The following is a 15,489-nucleotide window of genomic DNA, read 5'->3' as shown; positions in this document are numbered from 1 at the left end:
TTTTGGTGGCCTTCCTCTGGACGCACTCCAACAGCTCCATGTCTCTCCTGTACTAAGGACTCCACATCTGGATGCAGTACTCCAGGTGAGGTCTCACCAGTGCAGAGCAGAGGGGCAGGATCACCTTCCTTGATCTGCTGGCAGAGTACTCAGTACTCAGGTAGAGTATTGTTTATTTTCATACTAATGTTTTCTTCTTTGCTTTGCCATTTAGTTTTCTGATGAATGGAAGTATTTTTGTTTTGCACTCACAAGCATAAAATAATTTTGTGGTATGCAACAAACAGACATTACATGTAACAAAAAACCAACTGAGCAGATGAAACTGTGGACTAGTGTATAACACAGGCCTGGTTTCCCTTTGCCATGCTGTGACTCAGGGTTTATGCTCTCATTCTCTGTTCAGCTGCGCTAATCTGAAATCTGTGCACAAGGCATCAGAACCAGTCTCCCAAACAAACGCTGTATCACCTTACAAATTAGTGTACATTTCAAAAGTATTGCTATTAGTTTCCTCAGTAAACAGTCAATGATCTGATACAATGAAGAGGAGCAGTAGCTCTCATCAGAAGCAGATTTTGCATGCGTAGATGTTTTGCAAATCTGACAGCTACATTCTACTATATCCAGTTGCATCCTGTACATTCTGTACCACACCTGTATTTAAGTTTTCTATTTCAGTTTTATCTCTCTTTTCAACAGAGACTGAATATTGTGCCTGTGTTTATCTTTGCCTTTTAAACTGACAGGTACGAAGAGATAATATGTTGTTTTTCAGTGACTGAAAGGTGTGACTAACCAACCGGAGGGGAAAGAATCTGTTGCTTTTAGACTGATCAATATTAGTGCTCATCCGAATTGCTTGATCTTGGATGCTGCAAAATTCATCTGTAACCACTTTCAAAAGGGACTCTGCCATTTATTAGATCTGAGACAGCACCATTACAATCAACTAAGACTCGAGATCTGCTGAACACTTGAAACTATAATTTCCAAATATCTTTCTTTACTTTAATTGAGGTTTGTTCTGCTGACAGAAGAATGCACCCTCAGCTGAATTTGAATAGAAGTACTGCAATAATCAGTGACTCGACTTGAGTGAAAAAACATGTAGATGGCTCTCTGCATGGTTATGTCTCAGACAGACCTGACTCCATCTTTTCCTAATTAAAAGTGGTAATAACTGTTTTATTGGATCTAAATTACACTTTTACTTGACAAACTTAATTTAAAATGTGACCTATCAACTTAACGATGTTTTGAGGCTGGGCACAACTATACATAAATAAGAGGAGAGCGAGATGCGTTGCAATAAAGAGGGAGAGAAAAAAAAAAACAAAATACCAAGGAAGGATAAAATATACCAAAACATTATCACTAATGAGGTTTGCAATTTTTCTGGAATAGAATCAGAACTAATTCTGCAAAATATTGCTTATGGAGCTAATGGTTAAAATCAAATATATGGTGCTTTGATGTTTCTGATAGATGTCATTTGCTATCTGTAATACAAATGTAATAAGTTTTAGAATTGAATTTGAAAATAGGGAATGAAAAGCTAACATTTGTTGTCTGAATTCTAGCAAGAAGAATATCACCCTCTCATGCTTTTCATCCACGTAATTCTCTATGCTCTTTTAAGCATCTTTATCCACACTGTCCAAATGAAGGAGCTACTAACATTTGTACTACAAACATGATGAATATTTGAAATGACACCTAAGAACCTGATGATGCTACAGCTGATGCTATATAGGGCTGAGTCCCATGAGGACTATGGCTGAGAACTTCTCAGCTTCTCAGAAGCAGAAGACAAGGTCATCATCTATCCTTGAGAGTTTATTCTGTGACAGAGATTTTGCTTACTGGATTCAAAATATTCCTTATAGCACAAAGCCCCTCCACAAATGTAAAAGAAGACAGGCAAGGGCTTCCAGATCCAAAATCAAAGTCCTCGGCTGCTTTTTTTGTGTTTTTTTTTTTTTGTGTGTGTGTGTGTGTCTTATTTATTTATTTATTTATTTATTTATTTAAATTTCAGGAACTGCGCAATCATTGCAAGTAGCCATGGAACCATTTCAATACATTCTCTGCTTGAAAGAAATTTTGGAAAAAGGATATAAATACTGAAGATGATGCTACTTTTACATTTCATGTGAGTTTAGAAAAACATGGGAAATTAGAATTCAAATACAATGTTATTAAATGATCTGCATGTGGTTAGATTTGGCCTACTGAAAGTTTCTGGATTTAGATTTACAACTTTCAAATGAGTGGAGAAAAAATTTTGCATTTCTAAATTACTGATACATAACAGCCAATGCGAAACCACAACGATAGGTTTATACAATAGTAAGCAATCAAACTGTTCTGTTTCAGTAAGTAATGATTTGTTGGGAGAGCTGTGGCATGTCTGAACATGTACAATCACTCTTTTAAAGTGATTTCAACAGACCTACTGTGTATTGTCTTTGCCATAAACAGTGGAAATTTGATTGGCCAAAGGGTACTTTTGCAGGTATGGAAAGACATCTTGAGGAACAGTGGAAGAGGATGTTTGATTTACATTTCTTTAGAAGGAACTTTTCCAACTACACTTTGATACAGTGATAAGGTTAGTGGATTTCTGAATATTTTCACAAAGTCACAGAAAGCTGAGGTGGGAAAATGCTTCTGGAAATCATAAAGTCAACCCCTCTCCCCCCTCAAGTAGGGTCACCTTCAACAGACTGTTCAAGATACATGTCCAGTAGGAATATCTTCAGTGATGGAGTCTTCACAGCCTCTCTGGGAAACGTGTGTGGTCAGTAACCTTCAAACTAAGAGCATTTTCTTGTATTTAGGAAGAATTTCATGTGTTCTAGCTTGTGCTCATTGCCTCTCATTCTGAATGAATTGTGTTTTAGTCACCTTTTTAACAGTACAATGATAACAGATTGATGCAGTGCGTATATCTCCCTTAGAAGAGTTAAGTTTCTATTTCTGTCTATGGTTAATTTTACCATATGTTTTTGGTGGGTTAAAATTGTATATTCAATAGTTGTTGGGGGAAAATATTCTGGAAAGTCTTTGTCAACAGACAAGATAAATGTTTCAAATCACCTGATCCTTAAATTTTGAGCCTGTGTGGGAAGGGTTTGTATATTCAGACAAGCAAAAGAATTGCATTCCTGGTATGAGTGGGGAGTAGTAATTGAGTTATTCAGAAAACAACAAAGAAACTAGTCACTGAAAGTGACATATAAATCTTTTCAAATGTTGTCACCTCTTTCATGTATTAATTTTTTTTTTCCTTTAGTTAGCACATGTCTTCTTGGTGAACTGTATAAAAATAGAAAGGAAAAGAGTGAGACAAAACGGGCTTATACTGTGCTTTATGTGACTTGTCCATTTAATCTAATGCCTTTTTCAGAAACTTGGAAAAGATTTCTTTGATACTCTCTTTAGCCTGTAAGGTGAACATTCCCATTCAATGAATGTACCAGGAATAATCTCCCAGAAGAAGACATCATTAGATTTTTTGACCTTCATGTTTTCACACATTGAACTCCCGATGATCAGAAGGTCATCAGCTGGAGGATACAGCTGTAAACTCTGGGATTAGAGATTACTTTTATGAATGATACAAGAAAAATGCAATGACTGTGGCAGCCTCACAGCTCAGTCCACACGTTGCTTGAAACATCTCACTCATTAACTGTCTTACGTTGCCGTGAACAAGTTCCACGTGGAAACATACAATCATAGAATTGCTCAGGTTGGAAAAGACCCTCAAAATCATCAAGTCCAACCTCAAACATCATCCATTTCAAGTTCTCTAGGCTTCTTAACAAAGCTCTGCCCAAGAGCTGGCTTTTTACTATGCTACTGAAACTGTACTCTACCCTATAAATCCTCTTTTAATAACAACAGTGCGTGCCAGCAAGAGATTTGAGAAGCAGAACCCAAAGTTAGCATGAGGAAATAGTCATTCAGGGCATCTGGAGGGCACCTGAGGGGGTGCAAAGCAAAAGAAGGATAATTTTACAGGAGAAATAGAAAAGCAAAAATGAAGAGGCTAAATTTGTAGTTAGAAGCTAATAGTGTGCTTCCTATTTCAGTTTCCTTAAAGTAATGTCTGGTTGCCTCACAGTCTTCAGGATTCTCCCAGAAAGAAAATAATTATTCTTTCCTCTTTTATAAAGAGCAAGCAAAACACTGAAGTTGTATCTGTGCTATCAAGCACAAGCAACACCTAACCTAGACTTCAAGGTAAATGTATGGGTTGCTGGGATTCTTTAAAGGGAAAGTCTCTGGAATGTAGGCTGATGGCCATTACTGGGAGAAAGGCTCAGGTGTGACTTACAGTTTAGAGCACACCCTCTATAATTAGATACCTGGGTTCCTTTTCTGTACATTTAGAATGATTAGTACTTCTGAAAAGAAATTTAAAAAAAACCCTAAAACTACTGACCTACATGTACTTTTTTAAACCAGTATTGAAAAAAGCTTCAGTATCTGGATGATCCATCTTCGGCTGTTTCTAGAGCTTGATCTTCAGGAATAAGTGAGCTATTTTGATCCAAATGCTAATCAGGTCAAGGGCCCTGAATATAGAATCCGCTCATACACTGGCCTGTTACCAGTCTGAATGATGCTGAGCTCTTTGTCTTCACTGCCTGTAATGCTTACATGGCTAGGTTCAGAGGTCTTCCAGATGAGTGAACAACACTTTCCTTATACCAGACAGAACTCACTAATTGCAATAATACTGGCTTTTCAGTGCTTCTACTGTTGTTGTCACATAAATATTTGTTTATTACATATGGTTCAGTGGTTGTCTGTTTTATGACTTGTTATCTTTCTTTCATTTCCAAAAGGAGCAAAACAAAACAAAACAAAGCACACACACACACACACACGAAAGCAAACAATCAAACAAAAACAAAATGTTACATGGAAAATACACACATTTTCACCACATCCGTCATCTTGAGGAAATAACAAAGTGTAACTAATCTGGATTGTGTGGATTAGGGGAGTTCCACCACACAATTGACCAAGATATTTGAGGATTTCTTTTGAGGATTATAGATTTTGTTTTTTTTTTCATAACTTCCGCAGTACACATCTGAACATCTTTTATGCAAGAATAAGAAAGGAGATAAATTTTTGTATACTAAAAATAAATAATTTATCCATGGCTTCAACAATCAATAAATGAACATGATCAAACCATCAAATGGTTATATGGTGTTGGCAAATGAGAGATCATTTCCTTCTATACATAAGACAGACTTGACAGTATGATGTTTGAACACACCAGTAAATCAGGAAACAGGAATGTTTTACCATAGGAAGATTAGCAGTATGAAGTAGAATTTATATTACTGTTCATTTCACAGGCAGGAATACCAGCTACCCAGCTGAGGAAAAGATTGAAAATAAAATGAAATGTAATAGAGATTTATTTTTTCCCCTGGAAATCTTTGAAGAAAAGAAAATGGATACTAAGTATGTATGTCTATGTCTTTCTTGATGTCCTTCTTGTAGATATGTTTGTCTGTGCAGATAGAAAGAGACAGAAAAAAAAATTGAATTAGTTAGTGTGGAGAATATCACACTTGTTAGTGTACTCTGAGGAAGGCAAATCTGTGTTTTGACAGAAGAAAATAGTTTAAGTTCCTCCTTCCATACTTAGTCTTTGGCAATAGTTGCAATATCTTGAAAACAAAACTTGTACTTTTGGGTATCTGGAATCAGTCAAAAATTCACCAAAGATACAGCTATGGTAACTGGCTGAAATAATAGGTTTTAACAGGTGAGCTATTATATTTCAATAAACTTAGTTAAGTGAATCTCATGAAGAGTAATTAAAATGTGTGGGTTAGCATTAACAGTCCAGTGGATTAACCCTTCCTAGTATATCAGTATACTCATTTTGTTGGGGTAAGAACTTTCTGGTATTCAGATATGAATATGTACACGTTTACAAGGATTGCTCTGAAAGTAATCCCTCCTATTTTATTATTTTGCCCCACAGTCGCCCACCTCTGACAAGAGGTGGGTGTTGGTGGTATGATAGTAGAGGCTGAACCTTCCCACCAGCATTTCATTACATGTTGTTGCTGTGTGACAGATGGCAGCAGAGGGGCAGACTGACAAAATGGCATCTGACGTGGAAATGCGTATGAAGCAAAGGTGTGTCAAAGGTATGTCATTGAATTCCTCTGTGCAGAAGAAATGGCACCCACTGACATTCACTGATACTTGCTGAACGTTTATGGAACGTTATGCTGAACGTTTTATGGAGACCAAACAGTGGATTTGCCCAATGAGGCAGTGGGTGGTGCATTTCAACAGCAGGAACAGAGACAGTGGGTCACCTCTCCTGGTGTGGATATTTATGAGCGTAGCATACAGGCTCTTGTCCATTGTTGGCAAAAATGCATAGCTAATGGTAGTGACTAGGTTGAAAAATAGTGTTTTGTAGCTGAGAATTTGCTCTATCAAACAGTGTTATTGTCCTCTCTGAATCGTAGTTTGCACTTAAATAAGTAGGAGGCATTACTTTCAGAGCAAAAGTAATTTCCCCCTGGTATCTACTCATTTTGTTCAAATGATCAAAATGTATAGATTTGTGCATAGATTTTTGTGTGTATGTGAAAGGGTGCACAAGGGAGTAGTAAATTATGGGGAATATTTAATGAGTATTTAATTCTTCTCTCAAAAGATAGCATAATGATAGCCACCGATGCAAAATTGTAGTTTCATATTTACTTTGCATGAAGTACTTGATGTCAGCTGAAATAAGATATCAGCTGAAATTCCCCCCAGAAAGGCTGTTTCTGCATTAAGACTAGGGGTGGAGGGTGTCATTATTCACGTGACCATAATTGTGACTAAATACTTGTGCGACTTAAGGTTTCTTTACTGAAATTTAAAGTTATTTTTCCCGAAAGTCAAGTTAACTGAGAATTGATAAAAGCAGAGTGAAATTTCACAGAAATTTGGATCAGAGTTAGTATTTGAAGTATTCGGATGGTATCCTTCTTTTTAAATAGCTGACACCACCAATTGACTCCAAGTAAAGATTGTGTGATGCAATTAAAAACATTTCCAAATTTTCTCTTCATATGAGCAAATAACCACTGAAAGCTGAATGTAGCTTCTAATGCACTCTTCGGATCCTTAGGGTAAATAAATGAAAAAATACACATATATCAATGTAAGTTATTGCAGCATGATAGAGAAAATGTCTTGGAATTTCACTGTGACATTTAAAATGCTTTGTGATAAGCACACAGTGAAACTAAGTTGATAGTCTTATGGCACATACTGTAGATACATTTTCCAGGTGTCAATGGTTTACGGGCGTTAGGCCCGATTCCGTGACAAAGGGGACGGGGGACCCAAGGGCCCAGGTCCCAGGAAAAGGGAAAAGGGGAAAAGGGTAGGGAGATGGCCCTGAGAGCAAAGAACAGCGGCAACAATCTGAGGAGAAACAAACTAATTTACTAAATAAGATATCGGAATGCAAAACAACACACTATAGTACAACACACAATGATTACAATTTAAGCTGATAAATCCAATACAGAGAGGGAGAATGTCCCAAAATCAAGGTAGGCCTTACTCTACTACCGACGATAAGATGGCTGGAGAGCGAGGTGCTGCCAAGACGAGAGACGGCGGAAAAAAGGGACGAGATCTCGTGATCTGCAAGTTTTTATACTGCGAGCTTTTATCTTTTCCCTCCGGCTGGAAAATGGTAACAGAGGAGCAAAGTACCGTGGGGACTGTAGTAGTCCTTCTCTTCTGAGGACCAGGTACATTCACTGCATGATGTTATGATGTGGAGTACCAATAACCGAAAATCATAAAACCATGACACCAGGATAAACTATTTGTGTGTTGTATTATCATAGAGGCAGCATAACTACGTATATGTGTCTGTTTGTCCCATTTCACTTGAAAACAACCCCAAACCTACCCGCATCCATCTATGTAAACCAGTATTATTTAAAATAGTTTTTCACATGTCTCCAGAAGACTTTTGCAACATGATGAAATTAACTTGTGTGTATAATGTCTCAACACAGCTTGCTTCCTGTCTCCAGTGCCTTTCTACTTGAGTTAGAAATGCCTGCCAGTCCCCCATGAGATTCATGAATGTTTATGAAATCTTACTATGAGTTACTTCTAGTGAAAATGTCAGTGGTTAGTATATAACTATGTTAGGATAACTTATAGCAAGCTTGAACCAATTTATGGCTTCTGTGTGAGGGGGTGATGCAGAATCTTATTATGTAAATTTGTTAAACCATATTTCACTTGAAAGTTTTTCCTCCTCCCGTGACCAGAGGAGACTGAGCTAGAGAAAGCAGTACGCCTCTTCCTGACACGCTTGAACGTGATGATCATATTGAACATTATAGTTATTATAATGTGCTCTTTTAATTTTCACAAAGAAGTGCAGTATTAAATCCAAGAAATGCAACGTGTGGAGAAAAAAATTTGAATCTGCAAGGCACAAAGCAACCCTCTAACATATCTCATTTTCTTGGTTCTTTTAAAATTTCATTTTAGCTCTTTGCTTGCATTTTATTATTTAAGAGTTTTATGCTTGTCGTAACTCATCTGTAATATTTAATTGATTCCTCCAGTTGTCTCTTACTGCTGTGGGCATTCTAATCAATTAAGGATCTCCATTGAACTGTGGCCTCCTATTTTCCCTCCTCCACCTTTCTTCCATTAAATCTCTTGAGTGTGACTGCATGCCTACTTGTGTTTACGTATGGATGTGCTTGTTTGTTCTTTGAACTTAAATCAAGTTCTTTCATTCTCTTTATCATGAGGTTGCTTATCTCTGTCTGTATTTCCTCAAGATCCTGTATTCTGTGGGGCTCACTTTAATTTCCAGCTAACCAAAAAGCTGCTTGCACAGCATCCAACAACAGAAACAGTATTTCTGTTTATCAGGCAATCTTGTGATATTATTGCAGCAATATATCTATAATGACTCAGTGTCATAACCAATGTTATCATCAGGCAGCAAGAACCTAAATAATCCTCTAAGATCCCATAAAGCCTTTCAGTTTATTTAGTTCTTTCTACATCCCTAAAATTCAGTTGGATAGCAAAACAGATTTTCTTCCTTCCTTGCAGGTTACTGTTTCTTTTTCTCATCCCATATATTTGAGAAACTACCTTTTGATTTAATCTCTATGTACTCTAGAGCTTTGAAATCCCAATTGTTAATGTTTTTTTCTCCTGGATTATTGTTGTCCTTGACATTTGGTCTGCTGAATATTTAAAGTTGAAAAGTCAGTTTCACAGACATTCCTAACCCCTTCAATACTTACGAACTAGAATATGTTTATTTACTAAAGGGGCCATTTTATAATCAAGGAATAGAAACAAGGTTCCAGGATTTAGTAATCTGATTGCTCCACTGTAATGTAATACAGTTGTTTACCTACCATAAAAATTGGCAAAGATCTTTACATTTTTGCAGATACTGAGGAAACATACATTCCTCAGCCCTTTTGTAATACGCGTGTTATGGGTTGAAGGGCAGTTTGCTTGCAGATACGTCTCCTTTAGCCCTAAAAATTGCATCCAGTTTTTCCAAGGCAGAATGAGAGCAAGCAACAAAAAGCATGTTGCACTCTCCTAAAAAATTGGTTCATACTGTTTCATTTCTCCTTTATCATCCAGAGTCAGAGGAAAGGCTCAACTTCCAGAGACGTGGGGGCTTCTTAAAGCCCCTGATCTGGCAAAATTTTTCTGTGTCCTGTACTACTCTTTGTTTTAATCTTGTACACTTGGATTCAGGAATCTTCTGAGGTGGAAATGCCCAAGGGGGCTGACTAGTTAGCATGGACTCGAGTTTGCATTGGATAAAAGTCTAGACATTTTCTCCACACAGACATACCACCCATTGCATCTATTTTCTCTTCCCTAGAATCCCCGGGGAAACCTTAAAAAGTATTGTACTACAGGTCTGCTGGCTCAGGCTTTTTTTCTCTTGGAAGTATAACATTAAAATCCTTTCCCCAGGGGAAAAAAAAATAAAGAAAATTTATCTGATAGTCTCTTTTTTCTTTCTCTGCCTTATAATTGCTAAGTTGGTCAGCAATGATTCTTTTCTTCTTTTCCTCTGAGTTATTTTTTCCCTCTGTTCTTTCTTTTGATGAAGTTACAAAGAACTCATGGGAGAAAAGACCTAAAGGACTTAAATTATTTGACTGGAAAATGTGCTGCCTTTTTATTGCTTCAGACTCTCAGGGAAAATGTATTCATTTTACTTTTATGGAAGATAGCACGACACTGGACTAGATACTTTTCAGTTAAGAACACTTGTGACTCATTAACTGAATGTAAATCAAATTTATCCAGCAAGGGTAAATAAAGTACTTATTTAAAACTTAAAAGTTTATGCAACTGTTATTTCATTCCAGCTGCAGAACCCAGGCTTTGTGTACTTGTGTAGTAAATGAGAAACACTGGCTACCTATTTCTTCAGTGGATATTTATGGTGATTGCAAACACTTTGCTTCCGGAAAGTGTCAAAACTTCTCTTTTGCTATTTCATAGAGAATAAGTATGATCATAGAAACATTATAACGCCTGTGAACATCCTGATAGTCTTCCTATACAAAAGGACTGCTTCAGAGTTTGGTACAAACTAGTTATTAGTGCATTTTGATGCCCACAGAGCTGTGCAAAGCAGCCCTGACTCAGCCCTGATTTAGCACAGTATCTGGTATCTGTCTATCTCATGTTTCTTTAATTTGTCAGTGTTTGCTTTGCCCTTCAAATGGCTTTTGAGGTATTACAAGCAGTCATTCACATGTAAATGTTATGCATATACTCTTACAGGCTCTTTGAATGGCATTTGTAGCAGTTATATTTCTTGGAAGATTTCTTTCAGCTGGTACCAAACTTCTGGTCTGTAAAATTACATCTGTGTTTGGCTAAAAACAAGCAATTTTTAAAAATATATTTTCTAAAAAAATGGTGTGCATGCACATGAGACTCGATTGCTGTATTTTCTTCTATAGACTGTCCTGAACTTCTTAAACTGGTATATTGTTTCATTTTGAAGGTATGGAGAGCAAATGCTTGGTGAGAACAAGGCAGCAGCAGCCATTAAAATTTACCATTTGATAGATGAGTTCTTTATTGTAATATAGGAATATGTCACATCTCACTTTATGATTTGTCAGGCCACAGACAGTTGGCTGTCTCCGTTTATATGAATATGTTGGTTAGCTTGCAAATCTAGTTGGTTATTTGGAGTGCCTGTATGAGGAATTGATGCTGCTGTAAGAGCCTCAGCTGTAAATATGTAAGATTAGAAATAGCATTGCTGCAACTTGCAGAAATCAACAGACATGGAGTCCTTCTTTAAGCTCAAGAATATGGAAAATCTAGGACGATCAAATAGAAAGGAAATTCCTTTAATATAGTTAAAAATATATATATTCTTGGACTGTTCAATTTGCAACCTATAAAAAATGCATACTTGAGATTGAACTAGGTAATAAGACACCACCTTTGTTCTATAAAAATGCTCTCTATTAGAAAAAACAATTGTAAAAAGTAGACAGCATTTGAGCAAAACTATCTGCTGAAGACTTGCATTCCTGATCTTCTGATGTTAACAGCTAGGAAGGACAAAGCTTGCCTGTTTTACAATCTTAAATTACAGTGGGTTTCATTTGTTATTGATTCTTAAGATACAGTGAAATGCTGCCTCTGGAGTGTGCTCGCTGACGTGGCAGATGGTCTTTATTACTCCTAAAGGTCTGTTTGGTTAATGGCATTCTACCCTTCCCTTTCAATTAAACATCAGTGACACATTTTTATGGCCTCTAAAGCAGCATTTATTAGCATCATCTATGGACACAATAGGGTAATCCACTAATTGCAATTCTGATGACTGACTTGCAGATACATTGAAGACAAACGGAACTTTTAAGATCAGAGAGCTCCTGTGAATGGTGATAAAATGTGAAGAACATTTTAAGTCTATTCATTTTATAGTTTTAATTTCTCCACATAGGTAGTTAAAGGAAATCCAGAAACGCCGGTTTAACATGCCTCTATTGCTGAGTTTCACCTGAAGTACATATGTTTGCTGTCGTACTCTAGAGGCCCATTATAAACAAGTGCATGCAGGAAAACTGTCCTCATATCCTAGAGAAGCTAAACTACATGCCACAGGTGTTCAAGCAGCTCCTGATCCTGAGTATAATTAAGTCATTGCAGAAGTCCACTGCCTTCAGTGGGCATCGGTCACAGTTGTAGTAGTCATTTTAAGTCACTTACAAAGAGTCCCATAAAAGTTCCACATCCAAGCATTTATCATCAGAACAGACCACACTTAAATTAACTTAATTAACTCTAACTGTAATGAGCTACAGTCCTTTTATTATATTGATAGCTCTTTAGCTGTATTTAAATGTCATGTTTTCACAAAGGATAATTACTTTTCCTCAGAAAAAAAAAAATCCGGGATTTTAACACTGTTACACACTGTTATCCCTCTTTCTTCAGCTAAGACAATTGTGAGGAAGTGAATTATTCCATACTGGCAAATGTGGAAAGCTTCTATTCTTGGTACCCTTTGAAATGAGCATTTAAAATCAGAGTGTACTTTCAAAGTCTTAAGTCAAAAAGTGCTTTAAGCTAAACCACATCTAGGATTCACTTGTACCATTGTCTCTCTTGTACCTCATCCATCAGGTGATACTTCAGTGCTACCTGAGCATGAAAACACATCTGTCTGAAAGCATTACTGAGGCTGTAGATCACTGAGGGATAGTGTATGCTTGCTCTCTATGTCTACTCTGTTTTACACTTTTGCCTAAGCTTTCAAGATTGCCCACTACTGAAACAAGATACTTGTCTAGAAGGAATTTTGATCTCACCAAGAACATTAAATTCTCAGCTGTTCTTCTTGCATTAAAAGGAACTGACATATTGAAGGGGATTTTCTTGTGTTCTTTTCATATATCTGTTTGGTCTTTGGACATAAATTTCTTGGGACAATTAATGTCCCTTCTGGACATTCTAGACAACACTTCTGAAAAAAGTAATTATAAACATACATCAAAAGCTGCACAATTCTCTCACACATAACATTCAGCTAAAACTATAGTGTTAAACTCTATCAGATAAATGGATAAGGACATCATTTTGCTTTTAAATTGTTATCCTCTGCTGTTCTAAATTAGGATGTGTCCTGTATTCATACACTGCGGGGAAGTTATTACATCTCTAGCTATAAACTATCCAATGTTTTTGGAAAATAATCTACCTGCCAACATGGGCATTCTTGATCATTAACCTTTGGATAACTCTAAGCTATTGGGACCATCCACAACGACCACCATCATTTTACTGAGAATAAAAAAAGAAAAAATAATTTCAAAACCTCACATCAGCTCACATGTATGCTCATGTTTCTGTTGCTTATATTTATAAAGGAAAAGTTACTGTTCATAATTTTTATTGCTTTGTACTGTTAAGGTTTCTTTAGCTTCATTTTATGCACAACTTTAAAATGGTATCTTTTTGCTTACCACTCATGACAGTTTCGCTGTTCCTATGTTTGGGACTAAAAACTCATAGTCCTGTCCTTGTCAACAATAGCAGTAAGAATTACAAGATTCTTATGCTTTTGTGATTATTTCTTCAGATACTGCATATTAAAATTCAACACAGATAGAATTTGTAAAGCAAAAAAATTGGCCTGTCTGGATGTTATATGAGCTAGCTGTGAATGTCACTTATTATAATAGCATTCCTAGCAAATGACAGGTCAAAGTCTGTGGTTTCAAAGTATTTATGTAGAGTGTCAATCATTTCCTCCTTGCCAGTTCAAATGCATAGACATCTAGACACATCTTTAAGGAACACCTTTGCCTTTTCATGAAAAATTCCTTATGTCTTTACCTCATTTAGTGGGCCTTAATGATTGGAACTCAAAAAGAGAGTAATAATGACGTATGTGAAAGGAGAACATGAAGCAGCTGTACTGTTTTTGTTACTACTACTCTCTACCTCTTAAATTTATACTGCAGTTTGACTCTTTCCCCCTCTCTACTTTTTAAACAAACAGATTAGCCTTGATTTTACCACAGTTAGCAACCTTAGCTTTTTAAGTTCAAAATAAAGAATGCTATTAAAGAAATAACAGAAGCTGCAGCATAAGGGAGGGTCATGGCAAGACATTAGTTTAATTGCTTCCTACAGAAAACATACAGTCAGCGGGAAAGATTAAACTAACTTTGCAAGGAGTACTTAAGATATTTAGAAAGTAGCTTGCAATTAAAAATGAGTTTCTTGCTTTGGTTTAGACATATCTATGGCTAGTTCAAATACGATGTTCACCTCTTCAAGTGTGCTTTTCCTGATGGCATTCTCATGTCTACTTCAAAGGGGAAATGCATAGTGAAAGGTCCACTAAATATAGATTTAATTGCAGAAGCTTAGACCAGTTTCCTGAATGTCCTTGAAACATTTACTTCTTTTTCCAAGAAAACTTAATTATTTTAAATTTTCGTTTTCAAGTAGCACAAAATACAAAGAAACATGTTTATTTTTAACTCATTACCACATTCAAATATGTATTTGTAGTACATCTTGTCATTAGCCAACTGCCTCTATCAGTAAGGACTGAACAGTGATCTTTGCTATTTTTGACATTTAGTCAAAAGGTAATTCAGATTTTCACTGCGTTACATGAGCTTATGATGAATGCATACCTTTTTGTATTATATTTTTTAGCATGTCAGTAACTTATTTATGGTGAGATGCTTTGTTCATCCTTTGTTGGTAAGGTCTACCGGCAGAGAGCTGATGTAATAATTCTGGGTTAAGGTTCTCTAAAGTTATTAGTGTTTATCTTTGCCTCCACAGAAATCACTGGAACTTATTGAACAATGAATGTGCTCGAACTGGTGTTGTATGTTCTAGAAAATTCCACAAACATACAGCTTCTCATCATATAAGCTTTCATTATTAATTAAGGAAATTTCTATTATAATCTCAGTTGATACAGAACTGAGCAAAAAACAGAAATTCCAGATTAAACAGAGGTTCTAGAAGTCTAAAAAGAAAAAAATACTATTCATTTAGTTATGTATGTCTTAAGTGATTTGTACTGATCTGAATAGTTCATATATAATGGCATTTCTTCACCGTGCCTTTATGAATTTACTCGTTAAAGTCTTTTTTCTCATCAAGAATTTAGAATTTCATGTTAAGCATCATGCAGTGTGTAAAACTGACATACAAACTGACTAACTGCACACCACTAATTTAAATCTACCTGGAGAAAGGTAAGTTTTTTCTTCCTTAACACTCACTTCATTTACCATGTTTATGGGAATTCAGGTGATCCTGGTACTATGCAGTTGCATTGGTCTTACTGTGCAAACACCGATGTCCATAAAGAATGTTATTTGCATTAATATTTCCTCCAGAGTTTGTCTTGCA

General features: G+C 36.3%; 1 long non-coding RNA gene across 23 annotated transcripts in view; it reads left to right on the top strand.

Moving 5' to 3' along the window:
* LOC110386958 overlaps positions 2,486-15,489 on the top strand; it is a 225,482-nt gene continuing 212,478 nt past the window's right edge. For 19 of the 23 annotated variants that reach the window (XR_002432353.1, XR_002432344.1, XR_002432343.1 and 16 more), the window contains exon 1: positions 2,488-2,614. This is a non-coding gene — a long non-coding RNA (uncharacterized LOC110386958). Of the gene's footprint in view, positions 2,615-2,710; positions 2,804-15,489 lie in introns of all 23 variants that reach the window. The other 4 variants (XR_002432359.1, XR_002432331.1, XR_002432335.1 and 1 more) reach the window with 2 other exon arrangements.

The sequence above is a fragment of the Numida meleagris genome, chromosome 1 (assembly GCF_002078875.1).
Source record: "Numida meleagris isolate 19003 breed g44 Domestic line chromosome 1, NumMel1.0, whole genome shotgun sequence".
Taxonomy (NCBI): domain Eukaryota; kingdom Metazoa; phylum Chordata; class Aves; order Galliformes; family Numididae; genus Numida; species Numida meleagris.
Note: the sequence above shows the minus strand (reverse complement) of the source record. Positions and strands in the feature narration are given on the sequence as shown.